The 24,949-nt window shown below is 36.6% G+C and overlaps 2 protein-coding genes across 2 annotated transcripts in view; both read right to left on the bottom strand.

Annotated features, from left to right (window-relative positions):
• LOC149802660 (uncharacterized) overlaps positions 1–14,201 on the bottom strand; it is an 86,054-nt gene extending 71,853 nt beyond the window's left edge. Inside the window, exon 1 of the mRNA XM_089952027.1 lies at positions 14,054–14,201. The gene's annotated coding sequence lies outside the window, so the exon portion shown is untranslated. The remainder of the gene's footprint in view (positions 1–14,053) is intronic.
• The window catches only part of LOC149802661 (uncharacterized), a 97,010-nt gene that overhangs the window by 26,200 nt on the left and 45,861 nt on the right, over positions 1–24,949 (bottom strand). The gene's annotated exons all lie outside the window — the stretch shown is intronic.

Consider the following 24,949-nt stretch of genomic DNA (forward strand, 5'->3'; position numbering starts at 1 on the left):
AAACTGTACAGATTGAGATTTAAAATAGTTTGTTTTTTATACTAATACAAATATCTGAATTTTAGTCACAGGCAGAGGTACTATAGAGGACCAGATATAACTGTAGCTTCTAATGTGTCCACATGAGAAACTGTTTAGTTTTCAGAAGAGTTCCGGACTCGCTTAAGCTTCAGGAGATCCTCTAATTTGTCTGCGTAATGTACAAGGTTTATTTAATGTGAAATCCGGATATTATGATTGAATCTTACTGTAAAATCCACATATTGTGATTGGATCTTATTACTATCTGCCATGTTGAGCGAAATAAATCATTGTTGTAAACCAAATAATAATAAAGGTATTCCAACATTTCTGTTTGATGTTGTTGTTGTTGTTGTTCTAGGGTTTAACGCCATTTTTCAGCACCAGATAGGCTATACATGGCGGCCAGTATAATTGGTGGAGGAAGAACCCTGGAAAACCCAGTAAAGAACCACCGACCCACGAGAAGCTACTGGCAGGCTTTCCCACGTACCCACGCTAGCCGAGCCTTGGACTCGAACCCACGCAGACAGAGGTGAGATGGCAGTGATCCGGAACGGTGAGCGCTTTAGTTCACTCGACCACTCCATTTCTGTTTGAGGATGAAAATGTGAAATATATGGTGAAAATGGGGTTTGCATCCAAGACTGGCCAAATGAATTGAAAATGCGATTCCCGCAGACAACTTATCCTTCAAAAGCATCTAGCTTGAACTCGCCAAGGTGATATAACCGGCAGAGAACTTTTATGACAGCGTGAAACACACGTCATCTCCACGTCACTAGGACAATAAGTTTTCATCCCAACAGAGTGACAGCCCGGGTTAGCTGCTTTAGGGTGTCCTTGATGAAAGGGACATAGCACAGCACAAGCTTCAATGGCAATGTTATATCCATTATTGCGTTGAAACTGCTGTTAAAATCAATCCAACCATTCCATGCTCAAGATGGGTACTGTCTGCAACTGAAAAACGTTACACAAATCTCGCTTGACCAAAAATCTAATGACAAACACCCACACGCACGCACGCACCTACCTACCTACTTATACATGCATGTGTTAAATCAACTCGCCTGTCCTTTTCCTTATTTTGCTGTTCTTTTCTATATTTCTTCCCTACCTGGTTTGATGATGCAAGAATCATCTGCATTTAGTTTTCATCTTTCTCTGACAGTCAGACATACAGATAGATATAAACAGACATCGGAACTTCAAACGTTTTACCACTGTAGTAATCCTCGTTAAATTCTAATCTATTGTGCCAAAATTTAGCACAGTAATAATCCTCGTACCAATTTATCACTAATAATCCTCATACCAAGTTATCACAGTAATAACCCTCGTACTAAGTTATCACAGTAATAACCCTCGTTAAATTCTAAGCTGTTGTGCCAAATTTTATTAGTATCATAATCCGCGTCAAATTCTAAACCATTGGCCAATTTATCACTGTAATTATCCTCGTTAAATTTTAATCTATTGTGCCAATTTAACACTAATAATCCTCGTCAAACTGTAAACTTTTGTACAAATTTATCACTGTAATAATCCCACCGTGTAACATTTTTTTGTTTTGTTTCTGGGTAGTAATTGTTATTTCCTAATTGCTTATGTCTCAAAAGTATAGAAAATGACTATTATTCCCCACAAACTTTGATTTTGTGAGAATGACAGTGATATTTTGAAATTTACCTATTTTCCAGAACATTCCAGACATATTAAACTTAGACTAACTTCTAAAACTTTCCAGTAATATAAATTCAGTTTAGTTCCAGCTGCCTAATTGAATACATATCTGCATTTTTCTGAGATGGCATCAAGAGGATGCGGATGCAAGCATCCGGCAGATGCATTTTGCTATGCCTGCGGCCAATTTATCAAAACAAGAGCGAAAAGTACTCCGTGGAAGCATCTGCTAAGATGTGTGAGGCCTACAAAGCATATTTCGGCATGCCTGTCGGGGATCAAGACAAACCCTGGGCACCTCATTTCACCTGCGAGCACAGCAACAAAACAAAAACTCGGGAATGTGACATGGAAAATTCTTGCTCGGAATTTTGTGTTATAAAATTTGTTAACAATTTTAAAATGGTAAAAGATTTTAATTTTAAAATGTTTTACAATCTACAACGTTATTGATAAAATATATCATATATGAAAAATGTTGAGAGAATCTCTTACACATTAGTCATGTGTGAACTAAATGTATTTTTGTAGGATGGTACAGAGGGGAAAAGAAAGCCATGAAGTCGGCTATCCCAAGAATTTGCTACTTCTGCTTGGTGGACCCTTCCAAACGTCGGACTGACAAGAACACACCTGCTATCACGTTTCCAGACCTTCCTTCATCCATCGCCCCGGTGTCATACGTCCCTGAGCTCGCTTAATATACAAAAACAACGCAATGGATGGTGGAATACTACATTCTCATTGGGCAACTGAAAATAAGTTATAAATAAATACAGGACGTCATTTTCTTTTAACCAGTGAGAAGACAGTATTCCAATCAGCGGGATCTCACTTGCATGTTACGCGGGCGCGACCTCGGCCATGTCGAGCAGTAGCGTGGGAAAATGATTGGGCATTCCTTAAAGGTTTGATATTAAGTCAAACGTTTGATAGGGATACACAGTCAAATCCCTGAGCTGAATGTCGGTAACCAAATGTATTAAGCTATGCAAAGTAGCTTGAAATATCAGCGTTTATTCTTAAATAGGTCGCGCGAGCAAGGAAGCAAATGTCCTCCCTTGTAGTTATTATATAGTACATGTACGACAGGTCAGTTGTAAGCAACGAAACAAGCCCCTGTGTTTTTGACTAAAAAAGTTGGCGAACCCCCTTATCAATCATTAGCTATCAAAAGTGAAAACCTATCAATCACCTCAATAGAAATTTAATGTCAATTTTTAAAAGAAATAGTATTTTCAATGAAATGCATTTAACTGGAAATAGAGGTATGCAATATTAATCAAAGATGCGGCATTGGGGTGGGTGGAAAATAAATCAACACACTTACATAGCAACATATGTACAAGTGTGATGCATTCCTAGAGATTTCCCCAAATGTTTGCTTTTAAAAATTAGCTGGAGAATGACCCCCATATAGGTCGGTTCAGCATGATTCCAGTCTACCCACCACACAAGAAGATTGTTGTTGTTGTTGGGTTTAACGCCATTTTTCAGCACACGATAGGCTATACATGGCGGCCAGTATTAATGGTGGAGGAAGAACCCGGGAAATCCCCGGAAAGAACCACCGACCCTCGAGAAGCTACTGGCAAGCTTTCTCACATAACCACATTGGCCGATTCCGAGACTCGAACCCACGCAGACAGAGGTGAGATGGCAGTGATCCGTAACGGAGAGCGCTTTAGACCACTTGGCCACGGCCCCCCCCCCCCCCGAACCAGAAGAGAACTGTCTGTAATGATTAACAACAGGTGCCATCATCAGAGGATGCAACACAACTTGTATGTCAAAATATGTTTAGATGTGAAATTGAAAATACCCCTATGTGCGGACACCCATGGTCTCTACATATATACAGATGTGCACTGCAAACGTATCAACTGACACCACGAAATGAGTTTAAAACAAATAAATGAAGTAAGTTGAGTTTAAAACTCAACAGGATGCACATTGTGTCTCAAGAAACCTGAATCGTCTATTTTCCCTCCAATCATCCATTTTGGAGTGAAACATGAGACATAACGGACAGACTGGATATGCCCAATTGTTCCTGTACAGACTAACGGAAATGTAGATTCCTCGATGTCTGGATAACGTTTCGGACGTACAACACATGTCAATCCTACTTCCGGCATTGAAGTGCCAAAACAGCAATTTGCACAATCGGAGTAACTCGCTTTTGCTGATAGGACCTACGCAGAATAGCTAGCTATATGTGCATGCAAACTTGAAGTGCTCGGTAAATAACTTGTAAGATTTTCCATTTATTGAGATAGCAGTTATATAGCGTTGCACCTAATGTTGCAAATTATTTTTAGATTATTAGTTTTGGAGATCAAGGAATAAGCCAATCCGATGAGTGTCACGGCAATATGCAGGTTACATATAAGACATACATAATTTTAAAAACAAAACAAAATAGATATACAGATTGCATTCAGTTGTCCTTCTTGTGATGTCCTCAAATAAAATTTAGATTGCACACCGTACCTCTTACGAGTATGTTGACTACAACTAGAAAGAAAGACCTAAAGGAATAATTCACACTTAATGAACTCATGATGTTGTTGCTTTTAAGAAATAACTCCTGGATACATAACTTGAAGAGTTCTCAAAACTAAGAACTGTCAGTCAAACCTTTGCTCTGTGTTCTAAACCAAGACGGGGATTAAACCAAGGCACTTGACTGTCTATGCTCAACAAATGAAACAAGGATTTGAGCGATCCTACTCTCATATGAAGAGTAATTTATTTACACCATGTTTTTTTTCTTCTTGTAGTATGGCTGACACAAATGAAGAAATTCGCAGGAAGGTACATATACGTAGGTGAAGATTTTTCTACCGAACCCGTCACTTATCACAGCAACAACAAAATACGTGTCATAATGCGTATATTAATTGCCATGGCAACACTAGATAAACAATGCAAAGAAAAAATATAACCAGACTGTATGTAGTCACCGATTACAGAGCTCACCTTTTCAAAGTTTGTCGTGATCTCCAGTGTCCACGGTGAACATTAATTATCATCCAGAAAGTAAATTCAGACTAAAGTGATTGCAAAAACGAAATGTTATTCCCTTTTCTAATTAAAATATTATTTTAATTTTTCGGCAATTGTACCTCTTTACAATTAAGCCTTTAATGTGTTAACTTTTTACTGCCACACTGTATAACCAGTATTGTGCTGACGTGTCGTGAAACCATCTATCTATATACAAACGTAACGTGACAGGGGGTAAAATACGTAAAACAACGGAATTAATTTTTCTTTCCTGTGATGTCAAAGTTGAGATACTATAAAGAGTTAATAAAAACGAGAAATTAAGTTTGATTTAGTATTACGTGTTTTTAAATCAATGAAACTGAATATCTGCTACCGAAGTTGTTATCAGTCCATCGTCCTAGGAGGCAGATTTTACCGAGTAAAAATAACACAGGCTTTGAGTAACATTGACGTGACAGCCAACACGCACGAGTACGATTCATGCATCAATAATTTTCTTGATAGCTACAATTGATCAAGTCGACAAGCATAGAGCATGCAGTCCACAACATCCAATTCATATATTCATTTACACATGCAATACATAGTTAACTTATTCATCTTTATCTATTACAGGTATACCGTATATGTCATCAATATGGAATGTTTACCACCGAATGAACATACTTAACCCATGTTAGTAAGTGAAGCATGAAATATAGGTCACAGAGACTTCTTTTTACAATAAGTATGTAGACCTTGTAATTCTAGATAGGATATTACGCATTTTCATGCCAAAAAGTAGTGTGATCACGAGTCACCACTTTCACTGAGGTCCAAACTGATAACATAAAAAGTCTTCACGTGGAAACTCCACGAACTACTTTTTGTAAAAGTCATCAGGTGGAAACTCCATGAAGTACTTTTTGTAAAAGTCTTCAGGTGGAAACTCCATGAACTACTTTTTGTAAAAGTCTTCAGGTGGAAACTCCACGAACTACTTTTTATTCAGGATGAGTAGTGATAATAATATTTGTAAGATGTGCAAGCGGCACCCTTATTAGAACCATATCGACATGATATTTGGTGACAACCCCATGCTTTTATGGCGATCTGTTCTATAGCGATAAAAAGACTTTCATCGTGGCTACCACAGTCATCAGATCGGATCCATTTTTATTGAGGACCAGCTAAGCATTACAAGAATTCTTCGGCTGAACTCGATCTCTATATGACTTTTCGTTCGGAAGGAATAGCGATCAAAATATTTCCAAGATGACAGATGTGGAGGTTATACTGGACGCCAGATCGCACCTCTTACATTTAGAACCAACAAGACATAATAAAAAGTCTTTTCGTGAAACCTCGTATTAATATTATCACACCTTCAAGGGACGCTGCGATAAGAAGAGTTTCAAGATGGCAACTGGGGCGGCCATATTGGATTTTCGAGCAGTATCATTTTCATGGCGATCCTCCAAGTAGTTTATGAGGAGTGGCGATAACAAAGGTGGCGCTCTAGAATTTTAAAGAAAAATAATTTCCCCGGCTTTCCTCACTGGTTATACTGGCTATTTAGAAAAGACCCAGCATACCTAAGGTATAATTCAAAGAACCCTTAAAATTCCCTTTATTTTGGTGTATGATTGATGGGTGTAATATGGGATATAGAGTATACAGCTTGGCCTTACTCCAGATGTGCACCTTTCAAAAAAGTGCTAGCTCCACTTGGTCATTTTCACTTCCTGAACTTAAGAGGAAAATTGTAATAAAAAAAAGCCGATAACTTTTTTCTACATTTTATATATTTGATAATTCATTCATTGCACTTTCAGAAGCTGGTATTGTCTAGTCTAGCACAATTCATTTCCCCTATTTTAATAGCTGCTATGGATAGTGTACTTTAGACTAATTCAGGCTGATTTTTTAGCACGAGGGATCAGTCATTTTAGTTAGCAGTGTGTTTAGATCATGTACAATTTTCAGAAGTACAATATCCAAAGAAATATCATCCACATTACATTAATGTAGCATAGGTGTATGCCAATATTCTCTCCATTGTGCATGTTTTAAATGCAAACAACTTCACCTTACATACGTCACTCTCAAAAGTACATAATAACTGGTGAGCGCCCCCAAACTTGTGTTAACGAACAGACAGACGGCGGACGATAGACAACATACCATCCCATAGGCTCTCCTGGTCTATTCCTATAGAGCTAAACAAAAAAATTTTTAAGTTATTTTTTTTAAAAAAATCTATCCCCCATTGTCGACTGTGTATCTAACTAACAGTTTAGGAAAAGGAAAACATTTTAACTAACGTGCTCACCTTAGCATGCGCGAGCGAGATCACGTCACTCCGCCTTATGCTAAAATAGGTCGAAAACTAGTAACACTGTCATGCATAAAATATCTTTACCAGGAACTAGAAGGCAATAAATAAACCGCAATTACTCAGGGCGTAGAATAGAATGCCAAACTGATCACCTAGCTACGGAAAAATATATAATTCTTTTTCTTTTTTAAAATTTAAGGTTTATTTCTTAATGGGTAAGAAGGTTAAAAGGAAATCTGAATGAACTTCACCAGGCCTCTTGAAAGCACTAACTTCACCAGGCCTCTCGAAAGCATTAACTTCACCAGGCCTCTCGAAAGCATTAACTTAATCAGGCCTCTTGAAGGCATTAATTTCAGCAGGCCTCTCAAAAGCATTAACTTCACCAGGCCTCTCGAAAGCACTAACTTCACCAGGCCTCTCGAAAGCATTAACTACCCTGTCGATCTAGGAAAACCGATGCGTGCAGTCGAAACTTTCGAACGAGATGGCTTAAGTCTCTAACAAAGTAACAATGATATATATGTATCGTTTCTAAAGGTGAATTGAATGCATCTTTTGGTCGTGACATATACATAATACGCATTATATTAATATATATATATATATATATATATATATATATATATATATATATATATATATATATATATATATATATAATTTTTTGGTGAAATCAACATACATCAATAAACATCTACATCATTATTGGGCACCGACAATTTCATTCAGGCGGCGGGGCGAGGATGTCTGGAGCTTTCTTACTTTCCATTGGGGATATTTTTATATTATTTACTTATTTATGGGGGAGGGTAAATAAACATTTCCATATCATAATTTACTGATAATTATAGTTTACAGATAAATTCACAACATTAAACAGTTTATATTATTATGTAGAATCCAATAAAAATTCACAACATGTTTGCCGTTAAACTGCCGAGGATTCATTAAATCACACAATGTGCCCTTGATATAAAATTTCCTAGGTTCCTGACAGCATGCGTATACTGACAATTTAATAATGCATTGAATTTGTACAACCTTGGTCTAGACAAAACTACCATCTATATATCTAACTGAAAGTAGAAAATGACTTAAGATTCAATGATAAAAGTGATACTCAACTTATATTACAGCGGTTCACAACCTGTAGGTCGCGTGGTTATTCCAAGGGGTATGTCGTACCTCATTTTTTAACATGTGGGTGTCATATACATATTTTTTTTTTAAATTTGAGAACGGGGTCCCCATATTAGAAAAGGTTGGAAACCACTATTTTTGTAGATTCAAGAAAAAAAGATGCAATCTCTATCTATAAACAACATGAATAGGAATGAGTCTCTTCCATATACCAGTTCAAAGTGCAAATTATTTGATAATGTTCTTTATTCTGATGTAGCAGTTTAAATTTTTGAATCATAACTAAGTTTTAATATTCTTTGTTTTCGAAACCCAAGGATAATTTTACATGTTGTTTCCTTTAGTCCGAGATTTGAACAAATTTGCTAAATGTTTTTTAAATAAGTAATAAAAATATCATTGTACTGATTGGTTGATTGAAGCTTCTGTAGGTCCAAGATCATTTCTTAATTCTCGTATCAAACGTGCCCAAATAATACTCACGGATCAGTTAACATTGACGACATAAATATATTTCCTGTTTTTGCCCATCCCCCCTCAACCCCACGAACATTTTGGTACAGTAATTCAAAGAAGTGTAGTTACAATTTGTCCGTAGATACATTCTCTCCATTCACCATAAACAAACTTATTTTGGGCGCATTTCTTCGATTTAAAATGCATTTTTTGTATATTTAAGTGTACTCTGTCTGATTGGTGAAAGAATCATTTTTTATTTTATTTGGTGCTCAGGAAATTATATCACCAAAAAAAGTTTAATCTGCAGTATATTTGTTCACTTTAGCAGAGACCAACACTTTCAACACTTTTCTGAAACAATCGCTAGTGTGTCACTTTTCTAGAATCGTTTGATAGTTACACTGCAAACAATGTAGTAATGATGATAATTCAATAATGTCCATTAATCAATGTGGACTTTCCGAAATATCTGCAAAACGGAATGAACTAATTACTTAAAAGCTTCAGAGATAAGATAACATTTGTTTTCACATCCTAAGTGTCAATATTCCAGGTAGCGTGCATCAAGAACAAATCCATTATCCGCATACATTACTCCAATGTTTCTGAGCACTAATTTGCAACCCATGCACATTAATGAAACATGTACAACTTTGACGATATTCAATCAATTACAAATATCAATTTACGCAGCCGCAGTATCTCGTCATCGCAAATTCCACGTACTTTTGTACTTCAAATTCCCCCACCCACCGTCCATTCCCCTCATTCCTGGCAGCAGAGAAAGTATAAAAGATCTGAACGACTTGTGTTACACAGCATAAAACATTATTCTATGTCGGGCAGTTTTTGAAGAAAAACAAAATGGAAATTGTTGTCTCTGCAGTGCTAATTCGATGTCCTGCAATCTGAATGCCTCGACGGTTGTTGATTTCTTGTCAGTCTTTACAAAAGTTTCATCTGCGATGCTTTTCAAGTTAAGAGGGCCCCTGGTGGCCGAGTGGTCTGAAGCGCTCGCCTTTACCAGTCACTCCTCTTTCACCTCTGTCCGCGTTGCTTCAAGTCTCAGGCTCAGCGTATGAGGGTATGTGAGAAAGCTTGTTGGTAGCTTCCTTTGGGTCGGTTGTTCTTCAATAGGTTTTCCAGGGTTCTTCCTCCATCAGTTATTCTGGCTGCCATGTATATCAAGTACAATAACTTTTGGAGTTGCTTCTCTGGATTTGTTTCATACGTAATTGCAACCAAAATGTTATGAAAATGAATTTAGTTTATCTATGCTGTTGTGATTTTATTCACATGACTTCCACTCTCTTGAAGTGTCGGGACAATAATGGCATCATGTAAACAAAAAAGATCAAAAGTGACCGACTAAACTAATTTCTAATATCAGACACAATTGTGTGCCACTGTGTGCGTTTATGCTTAACTCCCTGACTAGTTACAAAAGCAAAAGCCCAAGGGCAAACTAATTACTAATATCAGACACAACTGTGTGCCACTGTGTGCGTTTATGCTTAACTCCTTGACTAGTTACAAAAGCCCAAGGGCAAGCTAATTACATAGTTGCTAGAATTTTCATCCAGCGAGGAGCTTTGGTGAAGGACGATGGGTGGTCACAAAAGGTATATCAGGACACCTCTCACTAACTCCTGAAAAATACTTAAAATTCTAATTGCAAATAAAGACTGTTGGCTTTCCTGCTATGGACGAAACCATAAGATGTAAGGTGGCAAGGCTGGCAATCTTTACTCACGTAGGGATGTAAGAAAAATGTACGATAACAAAATCATGTTCTTATGCTTCACCGATAACGCCACATGAATAATATATCATGACGTCACGTGCCTAATAATAACTCATGATCCTGTACTGTCGTGAAGTCGTAACGATTTTAATTTTCTATAGTCACGCACTTCATATGGCGTTTTCAGTATACTGTCAGCCAGAACGTTCCGATGGATGCGCTTGTGTGTTGTCTAGTTCGTAATTGGCAATAATACCTAAACACCGCCCTAAAACTCATAATGAATTGACGAGTGTGACGTAAACTTGAATATTTTCACAAACTTTCATATGAAGTCATGACTTTTCTTAGCCGAATGGATGGACGGACGGACGGACAGACGGATGTTGTAGCGTTTAACGCCATTTTTCAGCACAAGATAGGCTATACATGACGGCCAGTATAAATGGTGGAAGAAGAACCATGGAAAACCACATTGGCCCAAACTGAGACTCGCACCAACGCAGACAGAAGTGAGATGGCAATAGTCCGTAACGGCGAGCACTTTAGACCACTTGGGGAACCATGTATGTATGTATGTATGTATGTATGTATGAATGTATGTGTATATGTATGTATGTCCGATGTGATTCGTGGTGCTATTATGATCTCTAAAAAAGTTTAGTCCTTCTCAAGACAGAGAAGATGAAGAAGTTTCGAATATATCGACTACTCCTTCACATTCAATTCCATACGCAACTAGCTGGATACAATTAAACTACGGAGTTGACGTTACCCCCCCCCCCCGCAATACAATCGGGAATTTGAAACTAATACTATCCGTGTAACCACACTGTTAATAAAATATAATGCGACCAGCCCATATATATTTTCACGTTTACTGCAATTAAACGATATAGTCCAACCAACTTTCAACTTCAACAAAACAGAAAGTAAAATAAAACTGAAATAACGAGTGCCTGAAACTTTGATATCCATGTATGTAAAACTATAGGTCATGACAATAACTGATAGTAATTTAACATACGTTGGGGTCGTGATATCAGATAAACACCGAAGATCGATTTTAAGTATGAAACGGTATCGTGCAACACTTTTTATTGCAGGCTGGAGTTTGCGGAATGCTTCAATTGACTGTATTTAAGGCTACAAGTACATAAGTGAATTACGCGATCGATACTAATGCGAATTTCCGGGTACCTAGCAAATGCAAAGATCTTAAGGAAATAAAACAAACAGTTCTCACGTGTGATCTTGAAAGTCTCTATTATCATTGCAAATCCATTGTTTTAAATCCATATAGCGTCCGATGCGAGCTCAATCTGATCTCCATACTTTACGTCTTTTTACGAGATCATCACTCTATCAAACATTCAAGCCAGTTTCAACGTGTCGCAATTATTTGTGTATCTTAATTAAATTGTATAATACTATATATTTCTCCCTTTTTTTAAGTATGTAAAGAGTATATATATATATATATATATATATATATATATATATATATATATATATATATATATATATATATATATATATATATATATATATATATATGTGTGTGTGTGTGTGTGTGTGTGTGTGTATGCCTGTATGGATGGATGGAGAGAGAGAGAGAGAGAGCGGGATAGAGTGGGGGGAGCAAGACTGAAAACAGAAAATAGTGCGTCTGGATGGTAGCATTCATATCGTCACAAATGATCCCATGTTAACAAAGGGTAGCCGTCCCATAATTTATTCTATTATTTTGAGTGGAACTGACTTGACCAGGCCTAAGGTTGTGTTTGCAACGCGGTTTGGAAAAGAAATCTAGCCAAGTTGATCCTGCGATAGCCAAAATGTGCAAATGAGAAAAGTGCAATCGCAAGACCAGGACTTTCATGTCCAAATATGAAAAAAATCATCGGAGTATAAGATCTATAATCAAAAGAAAGAGGCTATTGCCAAACATTAACGCAAATATTTTATGAATGTGACCTTGATTCAAAGTTCAAGAAGGCACACACGTCACAGACAAAATTCCCTAAGCTTCATAATAATTCATCCCAAATAGAAAAAAGGCCATAAAGGTGTTAAGAAAATATAAGCTAATAAAAAAAACTTATCGCTAATCTTCTTCATCTGTAATCGGTACCCCTGTTAAAATTCCCGTGACTACAGCGTCGTCAACGGTTCGAAAGTACGCGTAGTGTCATGAATTGTCGTAGCTTCAAAATGGTTCATTCTGAGTATTACAAAATTAGTCAAGGTTTGAGAAATGGAAGCAACTGAAAAACGTTTACCCAAAACTATAAAGAAAATGTTACATGACTGTGACCTTAACTCTAAGGCCGAAATGGGTAAGCTTGTCACAATATAATTTGTCTTAGCCAACGTTCGTCGAGTCACTTCGCTCCACATCACTCATGTGGAACACAGTGGATCGTTTACCCATTGATGCGTAACGATGTGGATCGACAACCATTATAAAAAGAACATGTTTTTCTCCAACTGTACCGGTTGTTGTTGTTGTAGGGTTTAACACCATTTTTCAGCACACGATAGGCTATATATTTGCGGCCAGTATTAATGGTGGAGGAAGAACCCGGGAAAACCCCGGAAACAACCACCGACCCACCAGAAGCCCAACTGTACCGGTAATAAACAGTGTAATAAATAATGTGGAACTGTAAGGAACGTAAGGGAACATGTATGGCATTTACCACGTGTCAAATGTATTTAGTTATTATAAACGCATTTTTATAGCAGTTTCCCTGAGGAAAAAAAAAATTATCTAGCAAAGGCAACAAGGAAGTCAGCAAAGTAATTTACAAGATGTGTAAAGATTGCTTCACTTCGCAATCACTGTAGAACAACACTCTAAAAAGGCTAGAGTTCATCTCAGATTTTTCGATTTTGGACATGAAAATCCATCTCGAAAAGCAATATACTTCTATATATTTCGAAAAACAAGTTCTATCCTGGCATGACCCGCTTACTTCTAAGAGCGTTAATCAACAGCATTTACAAAAAGACTGGTTACTGACAAAAAATTCCGCATGCTGCTTTTCATTTGGATGTTAGTATATTATTAAATCTAAAGTAATACATAATATTTGGTTAAGAAGCGATTTTGTATAAAAATGTTATTAACGTTTATTTAAAAAAGAAGTAACAATGTGCTTTTATATTTGAGAGAGAGAGAGAGAGAGAGAGAGAGAGAGAGAGTACGCTATGAAATTACTTGAATGAGGGCCATACAATACAGACTACTGGTCAAACCAGCAGTATGTACACGTGTACATGTGTATTTATCCACTGTGCTTGAGTATACCTTTACACCCAGGTATGTGGAACACTTGTTAGAATTCCAGTTCACCCGTTTCACCTGTCTAGTCGATAGGTAGCACATACCAAGGAATACATGTACTAGTTGCATGACTATGCTTCTTGTTTCTTTCTTTCTTTCTTTTTCACCGACAATACACTAAGGATGCAAACTATCAAACATATATCGGTCAGAAAATAAACAGAAATCAACTTGCCCATTTGCCACTTCCAAGAATTAATTTTACTAGGAAACTCGTTCGTCAATTATGTCGCATACAATTACAATCAACCTGTCGACCAAGCTATTATCTGCTTTTTGCACCATATAAATTGTCTCAATTTATGAAATAAAGTGAACTAACCTGTATTTTCGCAAAATTACATTTCCTCTTCCCCTCCACATGAAGTAAGTAAAAATGGTTAAATCCTGCTTGAGTAGTCACATCTACTTAAACGTGCGTCATGGGTCACTCGTGTTTCGTTTTGTGTACATGATCACACAAGGAAGACTTGCCACTTGAGCTAAAAATAACCTACCGATTGGCAAGAGGAGTTAACTCTTGCACATAGATACAACATAACGACCGTAAACAAAGAAAGATATACAGCCGTGAATGATTTGAGTATACTTTTTTAAGGGTAGGTGCGGGGGTGGGTGGGGGTGGTTTTATCTTTATTATCTTATCGCCTAAGAAAGCGTTAAAAAGAAATGAAAATGTATAATTTTGCTAAAATTAGCCTCTCTCTTTGCCGTATTATGAGATGAAAGGTCTGATATATTAAGGACGTATGAAGTATATATAACATAGCTGGTGTGTATTAAAAATGAACGTATGGAAACTCAGGTATTCGCCCTAGCTTTTGCTACCACAACATGTATAAAATCTGGAATTTCGCAATGCATTCATATCATATCATATCATATCACTGAACCTCAAATCTAACTCTAAACAAGTATGGGATAAAATAAAATCTATCCGGGGGAAAGCTATCAACTTAACACATTAGCTGAAAAATGCTACAACCAACCACGACAAAGCTAACCTACTTGCTAACCATTTCTTGGCCATTAGCAGTAATACCAGTCACACTTCCTAACCTCATTAAAGACCTAGGGTTCAAGAATTCACATTCAAATTCCGAAATCACCCTATACGAATGGAAAATAGCGCTAGGGTCTAAAAAAGAAACCTCACCTTAGAAAAGATCAAATTGGATATATCATATACAAAAATCTTCCAAACAATATTACAATAACCATTATAAAACTGCTCAATCAAATTTGGCGAAGTGGAAAACTACCACTCATCTGGAAACAAGCAGTTGTCATCCCCATCCCTAAACCAGGTAAAGACCCTAATAATATTAACTCGTATCGTCCCATCTTCCTCACTAATAACATATGTAAAATGATGGAAACAATCCTAGCCAACAGATTAAAACACCACCTAGAAAGTGACAAACTCCTATCAGAAAACCAATGTGGCTTCCGTAACAGGCGCTCTACCACAGATCAACTTTTAAGACTAAAATCGGATATCAAACTTGTTTTCAACTCCAAAAGAAAATCAGACAGACAACTTATAGCTGACTTCCTTGACCTTGAAAAACGTTTAATCTTGTCTGGACCAAAGGATCGATTGCAAAACTCAGCCACTTCGGAATTACTGGATGCATGTTTAACTGGATCGAAAACTTCCTAACAGGTCGCAGAATAATCACCAGAGTCGGAAACACCACCTCAAAAGAAAAGCCCCTTGAAAACGGTACCCCACAAGGGAGTGTACTCAGTCCTACGCTATTTAACATCATGATTAACAACCTTGACCTCAACCTAGCGAAAAACGGGTTAACATTTCCCAGTTCGCTGATGACAGCGATATATGGAGGGCAGGAAACCCTGCTAGCAATCAAGTAGTCAAAGAAATCCAGAAAAGCCTAGATAACATAGGGAGATGGGCGGATCAATGTGGTTTTAAGATCTCACATGAAAAAACGATGGCAATAAACGTCTCCCCTAAACGCAATAACCAGATAATTTACCGCAACTTCTATATTCAAAACCAGTTAATCAAATATACTAAGGCAGTAAAATTCCTAGGTATATTCTTCTATAAGCATCTCTCTTGGAAACACCAGATTGAACAACTAATTCAAAATTGCAATAAAGATATTAATCTATTAAGAAATCTTAAAGGGACAACCTGGGGATCCAATCAAGAAACCCTATTAACCATCTATAGATCATTTATAAGGTCGAACTTAGATTATGGATGCCAAGTTTACAACTCAGCGAAACAAACATTACAGAACAAACTGGATACTATCCAAAGGAAAGCATTATCTGTTTGCAATGGCACTCTACCATCGACATCATTGCACGAACTTCAAGTCCTCACCGGTGAACTGCCATTAAAAATAAGAAGACAGGAAATGCTCCTCCGATACTCCAATCGATTAACAAATCACCCCGACTCGCATGCTACAAAAGTAACCATTAGCAAATGCAACAAACCGTTTCGCTCTAAACTAGTTCCTTACCCACCCAGTGGCAAACAAATCCTAGAAGTCAGGGAAAACCTGCCAACACTTGCTCTACAAGAAGAGTACACCCACTGCCCTGACCCCGTCCCTTGGACAAACCCTATCCCTAGGATAACACTAGAGTCACCAATTATGGAAACAAATTGGAACAAGAATCTAAACTCAAAACCATAGTAGCAATGAAAATACAAGACCCCTACTCTGGCTTCGTAAAAATCTTCACTGACGGATCCAAAACAACCGAATCCCCCAGAACAGCAGCTGCTGTGGTTATTCCCGAATTCAACATACAAACGGGATCCAGATTACCAGACCAGTGCTTTACTTTCACCACAGAGTTCTGGGCAATACTACAGTCATTAAAATGGATTAAAGACCAAAAAGTTATAAAAGCAATTATCATCAGTGACTCACTTAGTGTAATATAATCCATTAAATCTCACAGCACCAAATCAAGAGAACAATTCTTGGCAAGAGTTTTCTATATGCTTAAGGAATTATCCACAGCGGATCAGATATCTGAATTCATGTGGATACCCTCGCATATAGGAATCCCTGGTAATGAGCTAGCCGACAAAGTCGCAAAAAACATGTTAGGAAACCCTAACCCTGCCCCACTTAGATATAGCATAACAGAAGTCCAAAGCATAACAAGAAACTATATTAACCAGAAATGGCAGGAGCACTGGAACTCCACTACCAAAGGCAGGACACTCTACTCCACTATAAAAGAAACCAATAGGTCAATCCAACCACCCAAAGTGAACAGCCTGGACCAAAAAAGTATCAATCGCATCGTAACCAGAAAAACAAAATTAGCAGGAAGTTTTGGCAAACATCTAGGACCTAAGCCTGCTAATATCAATTGCTATCAGTGAAAAACCATTGAAGACCTGCCACACATATTCAATAGCTGCTCAAAATATCATGAAGCTAGAATGGAATTTCAAAAAGCTCTAAATAAAATTGGATCCCCTACCACTTACTCAGATTTCCTTAAAAATTGCAACCCCAACATAAATATGACCTACCAAAACATAATTAAATTCCTAGACACACCCAAGCTAAAAGAACAAATATAAAACACCCTAAAATCATAAATAAACAAACCGACCTCACTTAAAAATAAATTTCCACAAGCAGATGGGCACCTTTGACAGGTCCTGGGGGACTGAGTACTCAGCAAGGGTGTCCCTCTAGCTTAAAAATAACAACCTGTAAAACATACATAACCCACCCAAATACTCTCTAAAACCAGATAAATATACATAGACAGACGGGCGCTTTTTATACGTCCCTAGGGACCTCAGTACTCAGCAAAGGTTCCCGTGTTCTTAAATCCCAAATATATCCTTAAAAAATAAACAAAAATAATATTTTTTATTTAAAAAAATCTTTTTCTCTGCTCTCTTCCTAGCCCTAACATGAAAGGCAGCAAAAGTAATACTGCGGCCTACTTCTGTGATACAGACCATACTAACACAAAAGCAGCACATAGTTTTTCATCCAATCCAACCTAACTCATCTTTAGAACAATTTCAGACACAAGAACCAAAACTCAAAATTCGTGCAAGTACATCCAGTTAGACCAGTACCCTGGAATGAGCGGACTCCTGCCTGCAGATGGTCGCCTGCCTTCCTGGTCACTACCTCCCTTGCCTCAGTCGGACACAAATAAGCGTGCAACGCACGCATGAAACACCTAACATAAATAAAAGCAAAAATAAATGAATAAGCGAGTGGCACTATGGTGTCAGAATCCTTACACAATTCTATCAAGAGGCCTGCAAGAACTACCCAGTCCAGCAGCTAGTAGAAGCAGCTAACTACCATTTTACGCTACACAGCTACCATTTCCCCAAAATTACATGAGAGAAAAAGGACTGCGGAGAAATGTAAAGAAGCAGAAGAAGAACGGGGAACTTCTGCTAAAAAAAATCCCTTCTAAGGGCTACCAATAATGCCCGTTATCCAGGGAACCATTTTGGTTTGGTATCCCGTTTCGATAAAACTATTATGTACACTAACTTGATCCGTCAATCCACCGGTTCAAAATTCAAACCGTTTATGACCTAACAGAGACCTAACTTTTCATATGTCGCTCAGACATATTAGTTATTAAAAATTTGTAGGGCATCTGCAACGTACACTATGTACTATAATTTTTACGATTGTTAGGACGTAGGAAAATTTTACAACTTGTTTTGATTTGACCCAATTGCACAGGTGGCTAACACATTATTGGCATTTTTTATTGTCCATTAGTACAACTAGACTAAATTTGACTAAGGACGTGCTGGCGTTCTTGGAAGTGCACGACATCATTGGCTGGCTTGCCGAGTTCCTTGCCCTCTTGCCTCTTTCTGACATGGAATAACGGTGGAGATGTGGAACAAATTCCACCCGCTTAAAGCTAGGTGTCCCCATGTCACGTCATCGTTGCGACCAATCGCAACGGGCGTTAAATGCTGCTTGGGTCGACACCTAGTACAGAAAATACGGACTGAAATGAACTTCTGGGTGCACGCGACGTAAATCCAATCAATCAATCAATCAATCAATCAATCAAGGTTTACGTTAATGCTCAACCAATCAAACAATTGAACTTTTTACAACTAATTTCTTTATGAAGTGAAACACACTGATACTTTTAAAAAATCACGAAAATAATATGAGACTATTCTCTCACACACACACACACACACACACACACACACACACACACACACTAATTGTATTTATTTATTAGTGTTTCAGTAATAAATAATACAATTACTGTTTACTATTCACCATGGTGTGTCAAACATTGCAAAACTGAATCATATCATATCATTTGATATGCAGTATTAAAATTATATAAAGTTTCAATTCATATTCGTTATTTCCTATTCATATGTTATGTATGTGTGCGATATTTAACATTCATTTCCGATGTTCTCTAGTTACATCCGGTAGCATCTTTTACCAGTGAGATGAACTTGGATAACTCGTGCAAATTATCCAATATGACTAAAATGTACTACTGCACACAAGCGATAAGCATCGGATATAAATGCAAATCATCCAATATGAATAAAATGTACTACTGCACACAAGCGGTAAGCATCGGATATAAATGCAAATCATCCAACATGAATAAAATGTACTACTGCACATGAATGGTAGACATCAGATATAAATGCAAACTATAATGAAAATGTATTGGATATGAATTACATTGAATATGAATGATGGTGTTGTTGTTGTTGTAGGGTTTAACGCCATTTTTCAGTACACGATATTTAATATGAATGTAAAATATGAATGCAGCTCTTTCGGACATGAATGCGAACTTTGTATATGTAACTATCGCATACGACATCAACATATAGAATATTTCATAAAAACATGAAGTTTATTTAAATATTACTGATTATTATTTGATTTTTTATGTTTACTTTACAAGATTTGACACGCCATTATTCTCAAGTAAAGCGTATAGATGCAAAGTTTGGTGCTGCCAAAACAGCGTTCGATAATCTCAGTCAGATTTTACAATGGCAATCGGTCGCCATTTTTCCAGCGTACATTCTTAGCACACTAGTTCGACCACTCGGGTAGCCTAAGTGGTTAGAGCGTCTGCCGCGGATGCAGGATGTCGCGGGGTGGAACACCGGCTGAGTCATACCAAAGATTTATAAAGACAGTAATAGCAGCTGCCTCGCGTGGCGCTCAGCATTAAGAAGTTAGTGTTAGACTGGTCGGCCGGGTGTCAGGATAATATGACCCGGTTGGACATGATGCTAAATGCCTGCAGCATGATGCCCCAGTGCTAGACATCACTATAAACTGCCACACTGCAGACATCTTAGCGATATGACTAAAACAAATGTAAAGCTACGTTCAAAATCCCAAAAGCACACACACACACACACGCGTACACTGGTTCCATACAATTTTTTTTAATTTTATAATGAAGTTAGGGAACATAAAATAAACAAGTATGTTACAAAAGCAATAATATCGACTGAATGTCACTGTAAACGTATCTACAAATTGAAACCTCGTGAAAAAAGGCAATCTATATAACTGATAAATGTATTTCTTAATACTTAATATTAGCAAATCAATGAAAATTATCTCAGAAAAACGCCGGAATTAGCTATTCTCAATCGTAGTTCAGTGTTAAATGGTATGTCCATCTTTAATCCTCGTGCATGGTAGAGATTAAATACGTATAATAAATTATAAAGGTATAATTTGTGGTTTAACACTCTCACATTTCATAGACGACGGAAGTAACTGTCAATCAATCATCTTCTTCAATTTGCTTGCTCGCTATATATAAACATTAATGCACCTGAGAGGCGTATGACTCACGGGAAAACTAAATTTACCTAGCATCTATTGGGCAAAATGCGCTTGTAGTCGAATACTTTCATTGAATGCTACAAAAACTGTTAGAAATAAGTTTATATAACTTCAAGATACGTACACTTTTGTGGTGTTTTTGCTGTTCATACCAACATTTTCACAGTGTTCTCAAACATTCGAGAACAGCTTGCATGTTCAGTCGAACACTGCATCTGCTGTTCAAAAACTGATCATTGGTTTTGTTTTATTTATTTAAAAAAAAAGACAATTTGCGTTGTTGATTATAGTAAGACAGTAAATCTAAGGTTGTTAAAAATACATTTCATGATTGTTGGGCATAAATGTGTTAAGATAAAAATTACGTCACCATTTTTTTAAGGAATGCAGGTGGAAAAGAATCTTACGTAAATCAATGGAGGAAAAAGATTTTTTTTTGTAATTCCTTAACAAAGGGAAAGTGCATTACCGTTTTAGCCAACTGAGTCATCAATTCATTTTTTGAGTAAGTTATACATGCATAAAACAATTTCGCATCCATTATCATTTGGAGGTATTCGGTGGATCGGTGACATCTCTCATGCATAACCACACGAATTGAAATTTTCCAATATTCTGCATGTAGAGGCAGCTGTTTTTACTCAGAAAAAAATATCTAGTACTTAGGAGAGCTTCCATCTCAAAGCGGGAAAGTACAAGAGAAGTGTCAGCAATCTGCATCAAGAATTAAACAAAGTTAATTCTTGTTCCTCAAAAGCATAAAAAAGTAATTCGGAGCCATTAGTCATCTGAAAGATCTCAGTGTGCAAGACACCGTCGAAGTTCAGGATGTCCATACCCAGGTAATGTCCAGTGCAGTCACCTTACTCTAACAATAATGGATGGGACTGGATATCACGGACTGATATTCACACGTGCTTCCTTTAATGTAAAATACGGAGATCAGTCTTCAAATTGAATATCTTGTTTTCCTAAACATGGTAAGGAACACAAATGCCATTTAGATATTTTGACTCAACTGCACGTTTGGAAAGCTTTTATTGTTTTATTATAAAGGCGTAAAATATAAACTTTACGGTTATGTTGAAATGTCAAATTAAAATTCAAAAAACGATGCAACAAAGTCAAGAACTTGGACTGTAAGTCATTGCTGTGTGAAATCAACCTACATTTATTCTTATAGCTTACGGATTTATTGCTATAAACGCCGAACGCCTCGATTTTGATTTGTCAAAGGACATATCTTATCCTACCGCTTAATTAACCGACAAAATATCGATACTGAGGCCAGGTAAGGAAGAACAAATCGTACGGCAATATGTGTTCTTGTTAGTAAATCCCATTTACATGATTGGGCATTCTGATTGTCTTTCACACATGAATATGTTCATAATAAATAATTCAGGATGTATTATTGTCAAGTTATTTGAATTAAACAATGGGTGAAGAAATGATGATTAGAACATTTGTCTTGACATTGGAGTGTTCATATGACGATTAGTAATATAAGGCATTGATAAGCTGGATATAAGGGTATCTCGTTTTCTAACTAGTGCATAAATAAGTATATTAATTTAAATTTACTTTGGCACTCGATGGGGTACCTTTTCTTGGAAAACTGACTGTGCACCCTACCCAAAATACTACTAAGTTCACAACCCCACTCTGTCTCCAGGGCTTTATGTTGCAGGCGTGCTCGAAGTTCATATATTCTGAGGTCACCCCATTTCTACAAGTTCAGAATAGATCTTAACGAGACTCATGTGCTTAAGAAAGAAAAAGAAAACTTCCTCAAGATGAATAGTTTCCAAGTTAAATTCATTAATTTAAAATATGCCGACAGTTTGTTTTTCTTATTAATTTTCAGTTAAAATATTATTAAAACAACTTGCAGATTTTATATGTTTAATTTTGAATAAAGTATATCTTTGAGGTTTAATAGTTTAACACAGTACTATGCATAAGGCCCGAGTAAATCGAATGTCCTCACTTACCGAGATCAGGTCTGTAATTCATATGGTAAAATTCCAGTTATAGACGAAATTAGGAGTCATTGTTCGTTGTTTTTGTTTCGGGAGGTGGCGGCGGTGGGGATTCAGACTGAAGTGCCAACTTTCGTTGTTATAGCACCTTCAGTATTTAAAGGTAACTGATTTTGCTCGATATCAATAAATTATTTTCTTATTTTTGTATTATTTCAAACCATCTACCGATTTTTTAAGTTTAGGATTCTTGAAATAAAGCAGGGATTAGAACCAAGCGAATGGAAAAGTTTTACTTACCAAAATTATAGCATTCTATCGGAATGAACGATGGAAGAAAATGGAAATAGAGCTATGACCAATATTTTCAAGTTGTAGATGTTGTACACTCTTTGGTCGCCATGGAGTATCCTTGGACATGACGTTTTTCTCCAGTTCATTTCTACACAGTATAAACTTGCATTCAATCAATTAGTATAAAGCCACATATTTAAGCGTGTCTTATTTTATGTAAATATCATAAAACTAATTAACTATTTCAAGATTTAAACTTTTAATTTCACTTAAAGTATTTACGCAGCCCATGAGGCTATCAATATAATGGAGACAAAAGGATGGTACGGTATACACAAAAATAAATAAAATATAGAAATGAGAGTATAAATGATTGATACAACAAAAACATTAATAACTTAAACGTATACGTAGCATTATACAAGACCAAACTATACATATTAAGTAAAAATAAAGCATTAATGCTTTATGCAATAAAACTATGAGAAAATAAGAAATTTGATGGAAGAAAAGAATAGAAAAACAGAACGAAAACAAATTAAATACAATCAAGTCATCTACACCCTAACTGATATGAAACTTGCTAATATTTAAGATATAAACACCGATTGTAAATTTTTTTAAAAGAGCTATAGAGAAACTGAAAAGTTACACAAAAGAATACAAGTTCATAGATCTGATTGGATGACAAAGAAGCTGTACAGAAGTCTAATTATAGGACACTTTCCTTCCCGTGGCCACACTTTTAGTGATGTAACACTTACTGCAATTGCTTACAGCCTAGACTGGAGTTTCGAAACCAGTAAATTAAGGAATCTTACAGGATACGCCGCCTTAGAACATTTAAAGTAGGCGGTTAAAAATTAAAAAAAAAAAAAATTGAAAAAAGAGAGCCACGTACAAATTAAATCACCATCTTTTTGCAGCCGGCATATTTTTGTTTGAATAATTATTTCAGTTTCCTTATTAGTCACCCAAAAACCATTAAATACTACTAACACAATGAAATATCTGGGATATAATTTGCGGTTACGCAAATTTACATTAAAGAAAAGATACCGATACGGTTCATCGATTTGTAGGTCAGTATAAAATACTTTTCAGCGTCAGCATCAAGTTGAAACCAACTAGTTGCAACATCAAAACTTTCTAGCTTTTATTCCTGTAGAAAATGTTATGACAAACCTCAACGCATTTCTGTGGTTTTATTTATTTTGCCTGTTTTGTATTTGCCTTTAAAAAAGATTTCGTTTTGACTCGAAAGCTCTTAGGCTAGTTAGAAAATATATATATATATATGGTACACGCTGTCATCATGCGCTATCGTCAAAATCGACCTTGGACAAACAAACAAAAAACTACCTGAGTGATTGAATGGTAGTAATTGAAGCTGCGGGGGTTGAATTGAAATTCAAGTTTGTTCTATAGAAATCAAGGACTGACATTGTGTACATGGATCTCCGCTTGACATAAACCTCCATATACATTGGGCTAATTGCGATAATAGGTATATAAATATTGCCCAAGGTATGGACAACCATGGACACGGTTTCCTTGTTGATTTACGTTTACCATAGGAAAAAAAACAAACATTTGCTCTACTCCTATATAATTTGTAGATAGCTGACAGTGAGATAAATGTATAGTGAGATTTTAAACTTGCTTAAACAAGATGTTTAACGATTAGTATAAAATATTCAATGTATGGGGTTACATATGGCTTGATGTGTACAAACCTGTGCCGGAGTAAAAAATAATGACTAAACGTTTTCGTGTGAAGACTCAGTCTTCAACGTCTTTCCTGAATTTTCCGGTAATTTCTTTTGCATACAGCATATCGTGTATTGATCTATATTCTTACACGATCTATGACTAAATAAATAAAGTATACAAAGCAAATACCTATAAATGGATGTTTTAAGCACGAAGAACTCGTGAACTCTGAGTTAAGAAACTGGGCACAATATCCGAACTAACGTTGCAGTTTTAAAAGAATAATACTTCGTTACGAGAGAATTTAGAATCAAATACACTCTGAGATTATCTTATCTTTTTTATCTATATGGTTATAAACCTAGCGTACGTACA

This window comes from Sinohyriopsis cumingii, chromosome 3, assembly GCF_028554795.1.
Source record: "Sinohyriopsis cumingii isolate HCF-2022 chromosome 3, ASM2855479v2, whole genome shotgun sequence".
Lineage (NCBI taxonomy): Eukaryota > Metazoa > Mollusca > Bivalvia > Unionida > Unionidae > Sinohyriopsis > Sinohyriopsis cumingii.